Here is a 13386-nt window from a genome sequence, read left to right as displayed (position 1 = left end):
CTCAGGAGAGCAAACTTCAAGCCCTGGCTTTGATGCGGAGTGAGCTGTTTGGCTTCAGGCATTTCACCTTAGTCCTCATCTCTCTGACCTGGTTTTAAAAATGAAGAGGTTTGACCATGGAAGGCAGCCTGCAGCCTCGATTTTTAAGAAACAATGGCTTTTTGCTTTTCTAATGTTGAATTTGGTTCTAACTTTTAAAATCAGGTAATTTCACAAAAATTCAGACGTTTGACATGTTCTGAAAAGTGGGAAGAACTGGCAAAACTTTGGTTCATGTGGGTGCTAGCAGCCATCAGCTGGAGCCAAGTAGTAGGTGTTCCCTTGAGATGGGAAAGATGCTCTTCAGTTTTCCAGTCCCCACTACTCCTCTATGCCCCTCCCTCTGACATTTGAGCGTGTGGTAGACATCTGAGTTTGCAGTTCTGCACTCCGTAATTTCATGACCTTCTAGACAATCTAAAATCCAGTGGTCATGAGGAAAATATACCAGATTCCTAGGAGGTATTATAGAACAAAGAATTTCACGTAAATATTTATAGCGGTCATTGGTCATGGGTCTTGCTGCCTAGAATCTATACTCTCATTAAAGTCAAAATGGCTCAATATTCACTGTCTCCACTCCTTGGAGCTGGGGCACCATCATGTACCCTAAATTCAGCCCATCAGAGACTCTTACCCAGGGTTTGACTCTGGAGTATGTGATTCAAAGAAGAGACATTTTAGGAATGATTCCATTATCTGTGAAGTGGCTTTGTGCCCAGAGACAGCAGTGCCAGAGGCGAGAGGTGAGAGGTGGGAGTGTCCAGTGGCAGTACCTGTGGTGTCTTTAAGTGACTGTCCTAGGCAGTGTGACCTGTCCTGCTTCCAGCTACCAGCTCCTCTGCCTCTTTGATGAGCCTGATTCTCCAGCCTTCCTGTCCCTTTGGTATGCTACCTGATGGTCTTCCACTTCCAAGGTCTTTCTCTTCTGATTCAGTTCACTGGAATTGGTTTCAATGTTTTCCACCAAGAATGTTGATACAGTGACTTTTGGGGTAAACCAAGCTCTGCCTTCCTTTCACTGGTTGAATTGCAGATTTTAAAGATTTTTGCCCTTACCAATCATATTAGCAAAGATTATTGCATATAAACATTGCCTTCAATACTGGTGAGTATGCCATGAAATGAGCCCGCTCATCTGGAAGTGTAACTTTGATACACTGGGAAACAACTTGTCAGTGTGTTGACAGAAGCTGTAAAATGTACAGATTTTCCCCCAAACAATTCCACTTCCAGGAAGCAAATTGTCCTAAGGAAATCTTCAGTGAGGAATAAGATTTGTACATTGAGGTATTTATTGCCAACTTTGGTCATGAAAGTTATGTTTATGTTAAGTTTTAAATAACATTGAAGCTGCCTATGATACAATGTTAAACGACTAAGAAGGATACAAAATTGTATGTTTGTATGATCACAAGTAGGTAAAAACACAGGAAAAAAACCTAGGAGAATTTATTAAAATCACCTACAAGAGAGTAGTTATGGGCAATTATAATTGCTAATTTTTTTTTTTACTATATGTTTAATTTTCTGTAAAATGTGGGGCATGCTTTCCTCTGATTTAGGAAAAAGAAATATTTAACAGTTAAAAATAAACAGAATTGGTAGCCAGAAAATTTGAGGTTTATCTGTTATAGTGCCTCATTCATAATATTTTAGGAAGAACAAAAGGAGAAAGGGAAAGACAGGAGTCACACTATTTCACAAAGAAGAGTGATTAATTAAGGGACTGTGACTCCCCTGTCACTGGCTTAGTTGACGGTATATAGAGAAACAGGACATCACATTCTGAACTGTTTTATTAAGTAATGCTGCATTTGAGTATTTCCCGACTATGACAAGTGGCCAAACATTAATACCTTTCTCACTAGGTGAGTAACAAGGAGCCAGCACTCAGAGTTTTTACTGTCCCACCACATCAGAGATAGATTTGTTCTGAGAAGCTGGAAGATCCTCAGGGTGATGATGTCCAAGACAAAGAGGCCTCTCCTTGCCTCAGACTGGCATTAAACATAGAGGTCTGCCACTCTCTTTGGGGACCCAACAGTCCAAGAGTTTAGACTGTTGTCAACATCCTAATTGAAACTTATTGGTTGTAAGTGACGGTACAAAGAGAAATATGCAGGGCTGAGTTCACATCTATCAGGAAACTGAAATTACATTACTGGGGGTCCTGGCTGAGACCAAATGGGCTAGAGTCCTTGTTCTTTGTTTCACAGATTTAGAAATTCTTTGGTTAGGATCATTTTTAAATTCAAGGGAAAGACAGAAACTGAAATATACAACTGATTCTATTGGAAGGAATATGTATCTCAGACATTATGTACTTAAGAGCATGTACCTCAGAAATTATTACATTCTTAAAAACATGTGATCTTAAAATTCTGGAGTTTGCTGTTGTTTACATCAATAGTTCTGGAAGTATGGCCCAGTGACCCTTGGTGTGCTCTCAGACAGTCTTCAAGATCAAAAACTATTTCCATAAAAACACATATATCACATATATTATTTGACTTTTCACTTTCATTCTCTTCTGGGTTTGCAGTGGAGTTTCCCGGTGCTACATATGCTGTTGGCCACAGCGAGAATGCAGGTTCATATATGAGAAATCAGCCAGACATGAACAAAATCTGTGAAAATATAAAACAGTGACAATTTTCATTTTGTTTGGGGAAATATATTTGTATTGAAAATGAGGTATTTAGTTTAACATGTAACTAGTTTGTGTTACAATAAATTGATGAAATAATTTAAAATTTTCTATTTTAGTTTCTAATACAGTAAAAATGGATAGATAAAACTCACAGAAACAAAAGCTCTCTGGGGTCTTTGATAGTTTTTAAGACCATTTTAAGAGGATAAACAAATCCTGAAGCCAAAAAGTTTGCAAGCCACTGGTTTATGCTATTAAGGAGCTAATAAGTTCTAAATTTCCAATTTTCCATTTGAGGAATTACAACTATGTCAATTAGCCTGCGTTACTAAATGCAGGAAGCAACTGTTCCAAAAATGGAAACTGCAGACCTGTTTGACTTTTTCCACTTGTGAGATTTATTTTGGTACTTTCTTCCTGTTGGTTACTTGCAGGCTTGGAGAATTTCATGTCTGTTATGTTCCTGTAGCCAGTCCACTTAATGAGGTTCAGCATTGGTGGAACCTTGTACTCATCCCCCTGAGCCTCATCCCCCTGAGCCTAGTTTTTCTGCTGAAAACATGGGAATGATGGCTCCAAACAGCCCTTAAGGCCAGTATGAAACTAATGACTATGAAAGCATTTTGAAAACTACAATGTGCTCTATAGGTATAGGGCTTACTACTATTAAACATTTCAGTATACAGGCAGACATTCTCTGAAAATGTAAACTCTCTTCAGAGGATAGTATTGATCCCTTGGATTTAGGTGTATATGACATTGGTAAGGTAGAACAAATAGTAAGATGTTTGGGGTGTTAGATTTTTCCTAAAGACTTTTCTGTAGTCCTGTTTGTAGATACAAAGGGTGTATGTGTAAGGACAGGAAGGTGGAGGGAGAGCAGGAGCGAGGAAGTAGAACAGCATTTGACCCTCACTGTCAAAACAGATCCTGTAACAGTTACATCTCCCCTGGGGCTGCTTCAATGCAATAGAAACTCATCCGTGGTAGAGTTTGATTATTATTTAACAGCTATTCAGTAGGTTTGAGCAGCTTCTTTTTAAAAGAGAAAGTGCAAAACACCCAAGATGACATTATACTGGTTATTTACACTTACAATTTCTTCATCAGCAGAAACTCTATCTTTTGTTTATAAAAAAAAAGTGCCCTCTGAAGCTTTTACCAGAGAGAATAATATCTTAAAATACAACTCTTACATTTATCTCTGACTGTATAAGCAAAGACATGACCTTTTCTGAGGACAAACAGTAAAAATAGATCTCCAAATATATATTTAGGCATGCACTGCTGGACTTAACACTTAGGTTAACAATGTAGGTAATGCTTATGTCTTAGCTATCTCAGGCTGCCGTAACAAAATACCACAGGCCGTGGGGCCGAACAACAGCAATGTTTCCTCACAATTCTGGAGACTGCAAGATCACAGCTGGTTTGGTTCCTGGTGAAAGTTGTGTTTCTGGCTTGCAGATGCTCACCTTCTCCTTCTATGTTCTCACATGGGGATGGGGGAGAGAAGGAAGTTGTGTTGGGATGTCTTCCTTTTCTTATAAGGTTTAGGACCCCACCCTTATGACCTCATTTAACCTCCATTACCTTCGAAAAGTCCTGACAACAAATGCAGTCACACTGGTGGTTAAAGCATCAACATATGAATTTGGGGTTGGGGTGGGGAGGTACCCAATTCATTCCATAGCAACTTATTTGCCATTTGAAAATAAGTAAAAAATATATCTTAGAAGCTGTAGGAACTTTGAACTCCCAGGGATGAAATAAACATGAAACTGTCATTATATGCATTGATTTATTCAGTTTTTCTGCCATCAAGGGTCAGGCTATCATATTACTTATGTTTTCAGAGACTTGAATAAACACAGAGAAATATTCTCCCCTCCAAAAAGAGATGGGGAAAATTTAATTTAAGAGGTTGTTGATATTGTCTTTCTCTGAGTTAATAGTTGTTTTTTTAAAAGAGGGTGTGTTCTGAACAAGCAGAATATTCTAGTTTCAGAATCAGAAGTTAGCACAGATGTCATTTAGCCCGACTTCCTTACTTCACAGGAGAGGAAACTGAGCTCTTGGTGGAGGAGCTGGCTTGTCAAGGTCACTGAGGACTGCGGTCCAGTCTAGTCTTGCTTCTGTTCCTCTACAGTCAGGAAACTTACTAGCTCTCTGCTAGCTGGTGTTACTAGATTTGCCTTTACTGATTGTACATTACTTTCCCAGGCATGATGTCAGTTGGTTCTCTTAACATCACTGTAAAGTAGAAAGGCCATGCGTTAGGCCAAAGGATGCAGGATTGTGTTTCTAGAAGTGGTGCACAGAAGGAATGGCAGGGAAAAGACTGGGAATCTGCAAAAATCATGTGACAATAGGGTCAGAATTAAAGCATAACTCCAGTGCCACAAATGGGCATCTGCGATGTTTATAAAAGGATATGTGAATTTATGAAAGTTGGATATTGAGTGGTAGGGTAGTTGAGTACAAAAAGTGGGTACTTTTAGTTGGACAGATTGGACTTCAAAGGCTAATTGAGTAATTCCTCTAACTTCTTTCTTGATTAGTAAATACAATAAAACTCATGTGAAGATTAAATGAACACACTTCTCTCAAGCATCTAGCACTGTGACTAGGAGAGGAAAGGATGCAAGGAGGTTTTTGAGCCTGTACTACAAAAAGAGTGGTATTATTGCTAGAAATGAGAAAAGAACTAACAGTAATACAGGCTATAGTCAGATGGTGATGTGTTTGAAATCAATGCAGTGTAGCCAAATGGAAATGCCTACTTGGTGATCTGAGAAATTAACCTCGAGGTGTAGATTTGGGGATCATCTGCTGAGTAGTGGTAAGTGAAACCCCCCAAATGGTTAAAAGCCTCAAGGACAATGAATAGGAAAGGCCTGAGCACCAAAGACTGGACCTCAATAGATGTCCATGTGTTTGGGCAGCAGAAGGAAGAGGAAAGGATGATATTAATTATAAAACTGCTAACCTTTCCTGACCCTTATCTCTGCTAGGCACTGTCCTGAGTGATTTGTTTGCATAGCCTCATTTAACCACACAGTCGGTCATATCATCACCTTTGCTATTTTACAAATGAGAAAATGGAGCGATGTAGCTGTGCTGAGAGCTGGCATGCTGAACCATGGGGAGGGATCTCAGGAAGGACGGGATAATGAACAGGGCCACTAGCTTCAGAGATGGCAAGAAGAACAAAGTCTGAAAGAAGGTCACTGATTTTACCGCTCACAAGTCACAGGTCAGGGAGAGCACATTTTCAGAAGACTTGGCACATTGACCAGGTGAGAGGCAATCAGTGAATGCCGGAGTGGGATGTCAACCGCAGGCCAGGTATCCCAGAGGAAGGCAAGAAATAGATTGGGAATCAGCGGTCATCAGAACTTAGCAGCTTCTTCCTTCAGGTAGGGAAGCAGAGGGAAAGACCTGGTAGAAAGAGGAGGATGGAAGACTGTGGATATAGAAAGAGATAATGAAGGGGGTAAGATCTTGAAGGAGTCAGGACAGGATTGGTCAATAATGCAGGGGTGAGGGTTCATTTTCACCAGGAAGAGAACCAGACTTGAGTCGTGTTCTACTACTTTTACACTCTTTCTTGAAACACTTTTGCTAGCCAAAGAAATATCCATTCAGCATCCAAACTTGAGGCAACAATTTAACACTTTGTTGTGTCACAAAGGGGCTGAAGAAATTGTTTTCCCAATGTTAATTTTTTTTCTCAGTTTTAGGATCTTATAAAATGGTGGTTGCTCCAAGGTTTTTGCTATGTTCCTCTTCTACTCCAAGCCCTTTGTCTTTATTATGTAAATCTGTATAGCTTCTGAGACTCTTTCCAATGACATATTCTCACATTATTCAGATTTCCTGCAGGATAGTGGGTGGGGTGGGGGAGAAGAGAGACCAAGATTCAACCAAACAAGCAAGAAGCCTTTCATCACCCCCTCTTACCTCTCTAAGTCCAAGAAGAGAGTAGAAGACAAAAAGTACAGAGTCAAAGATATATGGCAACCGGGGAAGGTAGTATAGCACAGAGAAGGCAAGTAGTGACTCTGTAGCTGCTTACTATGCTGATGGACAGCGACTGCAGTGGGGTGTTGCGGGTACTTGATAATATGGGTGAATGTAGTAACCAGAGTATAGCTGATATGAAACCATCATAAGATTGTATATCAATGATACCTTAATAAATAAATAAATAAATAAGATAGGTGGTATCAATCCCAAAACAAAATTCTTTTATTTGAAATCCTATCAGATAGAGGCCCTTCTGGGAGACAAGGGCTGTCCTATCAAATATAAAAATTCAACAGGCACCTGTACTCTACCAAACAACAATTACTGACCCCACAGTTGAATTGTAGGTCTTAAAGAGGAATATTTAGGAAGTTAAGTTTGAGTGGATGAATGTTTACATTATCTTGGTGAAACATTTTCCTCTGTATTTGGATCATTAGAACCGTGAACACGAGCCATGTCTGCAGAAAGTGAGGCTATTTACTCCAACGATCAAGAGAGTGGGCTTTGTGTTGGCCGATGGTAACTACACTTATTGGGGTGAGCATTTAATTAGGTAGATAACTTGAATCACTATGTTGTACACCTGAAGCCAATATAATATTGTATATCAGCTATACTTCTAAAACAGAAACAAAAAAAGAGAACTGGCTTTGGAGTGAGACAGACCCAGGTTTGAATCTTAGTTCTGCCACTTTGCAGCTATGTGAACTTTGAGCCAGTAAATTGACTTCCAGTTTCCTCATCTATAAAACAAGTATAACAATACTACTTCAAAGAGAGTTTGTAAATATTCACTGATGTGGCATACTAAAGTGCTTAGCACAGTGATCAGCATCCTGTGGGCGCTCAGTCATCATTACGGTTAGTAGTAAAACAGAATTTCCAACTAGCAGGTCAGCCAGATGGGCTGAGTCAGATGGAGACATCCATCCCTAAGCTAGCCTGCCAGTTCAGTAGGCACACGGTGATAAGCTATGTGTGTGTGTAGACAGAAGGGTAGACAACCTCTGTACTTACAAGCCATTTAGGATGCAAATATCCAAGTTTACTTTCCTAGAAAATGATGTGCTCTACTTGTTAGCATTTGGTTACCCTTTCAGTCCTGATGTCAGAGCCAAAAAGAGGTATTTGCAATGCAGGCTAGGCTGAAGAGACAAAATACACCTGTCAGCAGATGTTTCATTAAGATCTGACTTAGCTTGATTAAAACCTATATTGACAGCTTAAGGAAGCTGTTATAATAGAAGTAACTTACTGTAGCATTATGTCAGGGCCTACAGAATGATTTCAATTCTGGAAGCACTTGGGTAATGGGGACTGGATTTATGTGTGCTTTTTAGTTTCCTCATTTTTTTTTTGTAATTTTCTAATCACATTATTTTTCAATTTTTCCCCCAAACTTTTTGCAAAGAACATCTTTACTTACATAATAAAAATTTTAGAATTTATGAAAGAAATACATCTCCCTTTTTACATACCACTGTTACTAACACATCTGTGTGGAAAGCCAGTTTGAAAGGGGAATCAGGCCACTGTGGCCCAGGGCAGTTTGGAGAAGAGAGGGCCTGGAGGGAAGCTCCTGGGAGTAAGATGGTAAAATTTTGCTTTCCACAACATACACACACACACACACACACACACACACACACACACACACACACACACAACATAACTAACATATTATATATGTTAATATATATAGTACCAAAAAACATATTTTGGTCTTCTTGCTTACTGAAAAAAAAAGTATCTGTCATTGAAAGATGGAGATATCTGACCTGCCAGAGGGGGTGAAAGGAGAGGGTAGTTAAAGCTTTTGCTTTAAGGGACAGACCTGACTGCAGTGAAGATTTTGTAAAAGCTGAGGGCTTCAGTGAGTCTCATGATATGGGGATATAGGATATGCCCCTGAGGCCCTGTCTTAAACTAAGAACCCCATGGGTGTTTGGCAGAGTTAATCTAAGAGGAGACCCTGAGGCTTAGTTTAAAAATGCTTGGTATCCACACCTGCATTGGACACCATCTCTTTATGATGATACAAACATCCCTCCCTCTTCACCCCAGGCTTTGTAGGAGACCATTTGTGATGGTTAATTTTATGGGTCAAGTTGACTGGGCTAAGGGATGCCCATGGAGTTGGTAAATATTATTTCTGGGTGTGTCTGTGAGGGTTGCTAGAGGAAAATAGCATTTGCATTGGCAGACTGAATAAAGATTTGCTCTCACCAATGTAAGTGGCCCTCATCCAATACACTGAGGGCCTGAATAGAACAAAAAGGCAGAGGAAAGCAAATTGGCTCTCTGTTTTTGAGTTGGTTCATCCATCCCCTGCCCTCAAACATAGTCACTCTTGGTTCTCAGGCCTTTGGGCTTAGAACCATCAGTTTTCCTGGACCTCCAGCTTGTTGATGGCAGATCATGGGGCTCCTCAACCCCCGTGAGCCAGTCCCTCATAATAAATCTATCCATATCCATAGATATCTGTATTTATACTGTTGGTTCTGTATCTCTAGAGGGCCCTGACTAATGCACCATTTGACCCATAACCCAACCAACCTTTTGAGGCAAACAGCCAAGTTTTTGCTTATTCTTATAACTATCATATTTCTAAAATGAAGCTTAAAAAAAGGAAAAAAATCATCTGTGATCTTACTACCCAGAAAGAACAATAACTTTGTGTACTTGCTTTTAGATTCATATATGTACACCTATCTATTCACATACATACACACACACAATCCACATTTATCACTCTATATGTTTATTTTATCAAAGTAGTAGTAGAGAATACATACTCTTAAAGAAACATCTTTCTCTTAATATATATTAAACACTCTCCCACACCTTTAAATATATTGCTACGATATAAATTTTATATCCAACTATGTCAGCTCAATAGATCATCATGGATGGCTTTTAAATGCTTAACACTGAGACAGATGCTACTAGAGTCCTGGTGCTGTTGCTTAAAAGCTCTTTACCCTTAGGTAAGTTACTGAACCTCTAAGACTCAATTTCCAGATCTCTAAGATAGTAATGATAGTAATATGTACTTTACTGTTTGTGTGATGATTAAATAAGACAATGCAAATTAAAACAACCACCAATTTGAAGAGATATATGTTCCCCTATGTTCATTGCAGCATTATTTATAATAGCCAAAATATGGATGCAATCTTATACATGGATAGGTGAATGGATAAAGAAGATGAGGTATATATGCAGTGGAATATTACACAACTATAAACAAGAATGAAATTTTGTCATTTGCAGCAACATGGTTGGACCTTAAGGTACTGTGCTAAGTGAAATAAATCAGACAGACAAATATAAATGCCATATGATTTTCACTTATATCTGGAATCTAAAAAACAAAACAAAACAGAAACAGACTCAGAGATATAAGATACAAGCTATTGGTTACTAGAGGTGGGAGAGTTTGGAGGGTGTATGAAATAGGTGATGGGGATTACGAGGTATAAGCTTCCAGTTATAAAATAAATAAGTCATGGTGATGAAAAGAATAGCATAAGGAGTATAGTCAGTAATTTACCAAAACTTTGTAGGGTGACAGATTTTAACTACATTTATTGTGGGGATCATGTTGCAGCATATAAAATATGGAATCACTGTGATATACACCTAAAAGTAACAGAATATTTTTAGACATTGTACTTTGATAAAAAAATATGACACTAGGAATAAATAGTTTTCACCAATGAAAATAAACCTACAGTAAAGGTAGTAGACCAATTACTTACCAAGCAAGTATAGAGTTAAAGCAAAACAAAAATAGTAAAACCAAATATATGCAAAATCAGTCAAGGGATACACAAAAAATGAATTATGATTTCTAATATATAAAGTGTGGAGGAGGAAGAAGAATAAAAAGGAAGCACTTTTAGATTGCTTTTGAAATAGAGCAGTCATCAATTTAATAGAGACTGTTATATAGTTAGGAAGATATCCTTAAACTTTATGGTAACCACAACCTAAAGTCTATAACAGATATGCAAAAAATTATAAAAGAGAAATCCAACCACAACACTAAAGAAAACCATCAAATAACAAGAGAAGAGTTTAAGAGAGGAAGAAAGGAACAGAGAGGAACTATAAAAACAACCAGAAAACAATTAATAAAATGGCAATAAGTACATACCTATTAATACCTACCTTAAATGTGAATGGACTGAATGCACCAATCAAAAGACATACAGTGGAAGAGTGGATAAAGAAACATGAACCACCTATATGCTGCCTACAAGAGACTCACTTAAGACCCAAAGACATACACAGACTAAAAGTGAAGGAATAGAAAAAGATATTTCATGCAAATAATAGGAAGAAAAGCAGGAGTAGCAGTACTTATATCAGACAAAATAGGCTTCACAACAAAGAAAGTAACAAGAGACAAAGAAGGATGTTACATAATGATAAAGGGGTTAGTACAACGAAAGGGTATAATCATTATAAATATCTATGCACCCACCATAGGAGCACCTAAATATGTAAAACAAATACTAACAGAATTAAAGAGGGAAATGGATTGCAACTCATTCATTTTAGGAGACTTTAACACAGTACTCACATAAAGAAACAGATCAACCAGACAAAAAATAAGTAAGGAAATAGAGGCACTGAAAATTACAATAGATCAGATGGATTTAACCTATATCTACAGAACATTCCACCCCAAAGTAGCAGGATACACATTTTTCTCAAGTGTATGTGAAACATTCTCTAGAATAGATCATGTATTAGGCCACAAAAAAGAGCCTCAATAAATTAAAAGATGTTGAAATCAAGCAACTTCTCAGAGCACAATGGTATGAAACTAGAAATAAATTACACAAAGAAAACAAAAAAGCATACAAACACATGGAGGCTAAACAACATAATAATCAAAGGATCAATGAACAAACTTAAAACAGAAATCAAGCAATAAATGGAGACAAATGAAAACAAAAATTCAACAGTCCAAAATTTGTGGGACACTGCAAAAGCAGTTGTAAGAGGGAAGTACATAGCAATACAGGCCTACCTCAAGAAACAAGATCAATCACAAATAGTCTAAACTTAATTAAAGAAACTAGAAAAAGAAGAAAAAATGAAACTCAAAGTTACTAGGAGGGGAATATTAAAGAGCAAAGTGGAAGTAAATAATACAGAGAAGAATAAAATAATAGAAAATAATCAATGAAACCAAGAGCTGATTCTTTGAGAAAATAAACAAAATAGACAAACCCCTAACCAGACTTATCAAGAAAAAAGAGAGAGGACACACATAAACAAAATCAGAAATGAAGAAGGAATAGTCACAAGGTACCACAGAAATACAAAGAATTATTAGAGAAATCTGTGAAAAAATTATATGTTGATAAATTGGACAACCTAGAAGAAATGAACAACTTCCTAGAAAAATACAACCTTCCAAGATTGACCCAGGAAGAAATAGAAAATCTGAACAGACTAATGACCAGCAAGGAAATTGAATTGGTAACCAAAAAACACCCAACAAATAAAACTCCAGGACCAGACAGGTTCACAGCTGAATTCTATGAAACATTTAAAGAAGAGATAATGCCCATCCTTCCTAAAGTATTGCAAAACTAGAAGATGCAATACTTCCAAACTCATTCTATGAGTCCAGCATCACTTTAATACCAAAACCAGACAAAGATACCCCCCCAAAAAAGGAAATCACAGACCAATATCCCTGATGAACATAAGTGCCAACATCCTCAACAAACTATTAGCAAATTTAAAAATAAATCGAAAGGATCATGCATCATGACCAAGTGGGATTTATTCCAGGGATGCAAGATTGGTACAATATTCATAAATCAATCAATATGACATACCACATTAATAAAAAGGAGGCTAAAGACTACATGATCATCTCAATAGATGCTGAAAAAGGATTTGACAAAATTCAATATCCATTCATAATAAAATGTCTCAACAAAATGGGTATAGATGGTATATACTGCAACATAATAAAGGCTATATTCCACAAACCCACAGCTCTTCATATTCAATGGTGAAAAGCTGAAAACTTTTCCTTCAAGATCAGGAAAGATGAGGAGGCCCACTCTCTCCACATTTATTCAAAATAATACTGGAGGTCCTAGCCATGGCAATCAGATAAGATAAAGAGATAAAAGGCATAAAAACTGGTCAAGAAGTTAAACTGTCACTATTTTCAGATGACATGATATTATACATAGAAAACCCCAAAAACTCCATAAAAAAACTATTAGAACTAATAATTGAATTCAGCAAAGTTGCAGAATACAAAATTAATACAAAGAAATCTCTGTGTTCCTATATACTAACAACAAGCTAGGAGAAAGAGAAATCAGGAAAACAATTCTATTTACAATTGCATCAAAAAGAATAAAATACTTAGGAATAAACCTAATCAAGGAGGTGAAAGAACTGTACTTTGAAAACTATAAGACACTCATGAGATAAATTAGAAAGGACACCACAAATGGAAACACATCCCATGCTCATGGGTAGGAAGAATTTATGTTGTCAAAATAGCCATCCTGCCCAAAGCTATTTATAGATTCAATGCAATCCCTGTCAAAATACCAACAGTATTCTTCAGTGAACTAGAAAAAATATTTCTAAATTTCATATGGAACCACAAAAGATCC

Source organism: Manis javanica, chromosome 7 (assembly GCF_040802235.1).
Source record: "Manis javanica isolate MJ-LG chromosome 7, MJ_LKY, whole genome shotgun sequence".
Taxonomy (NCBI): Eukaryota; Metazoa; Chordata; class Mammalia; order Pholidota; family Manidae; genus Manis; species Manis javanica.
This window is presented reverse-complemented; position numbering follows the sequence as displayed.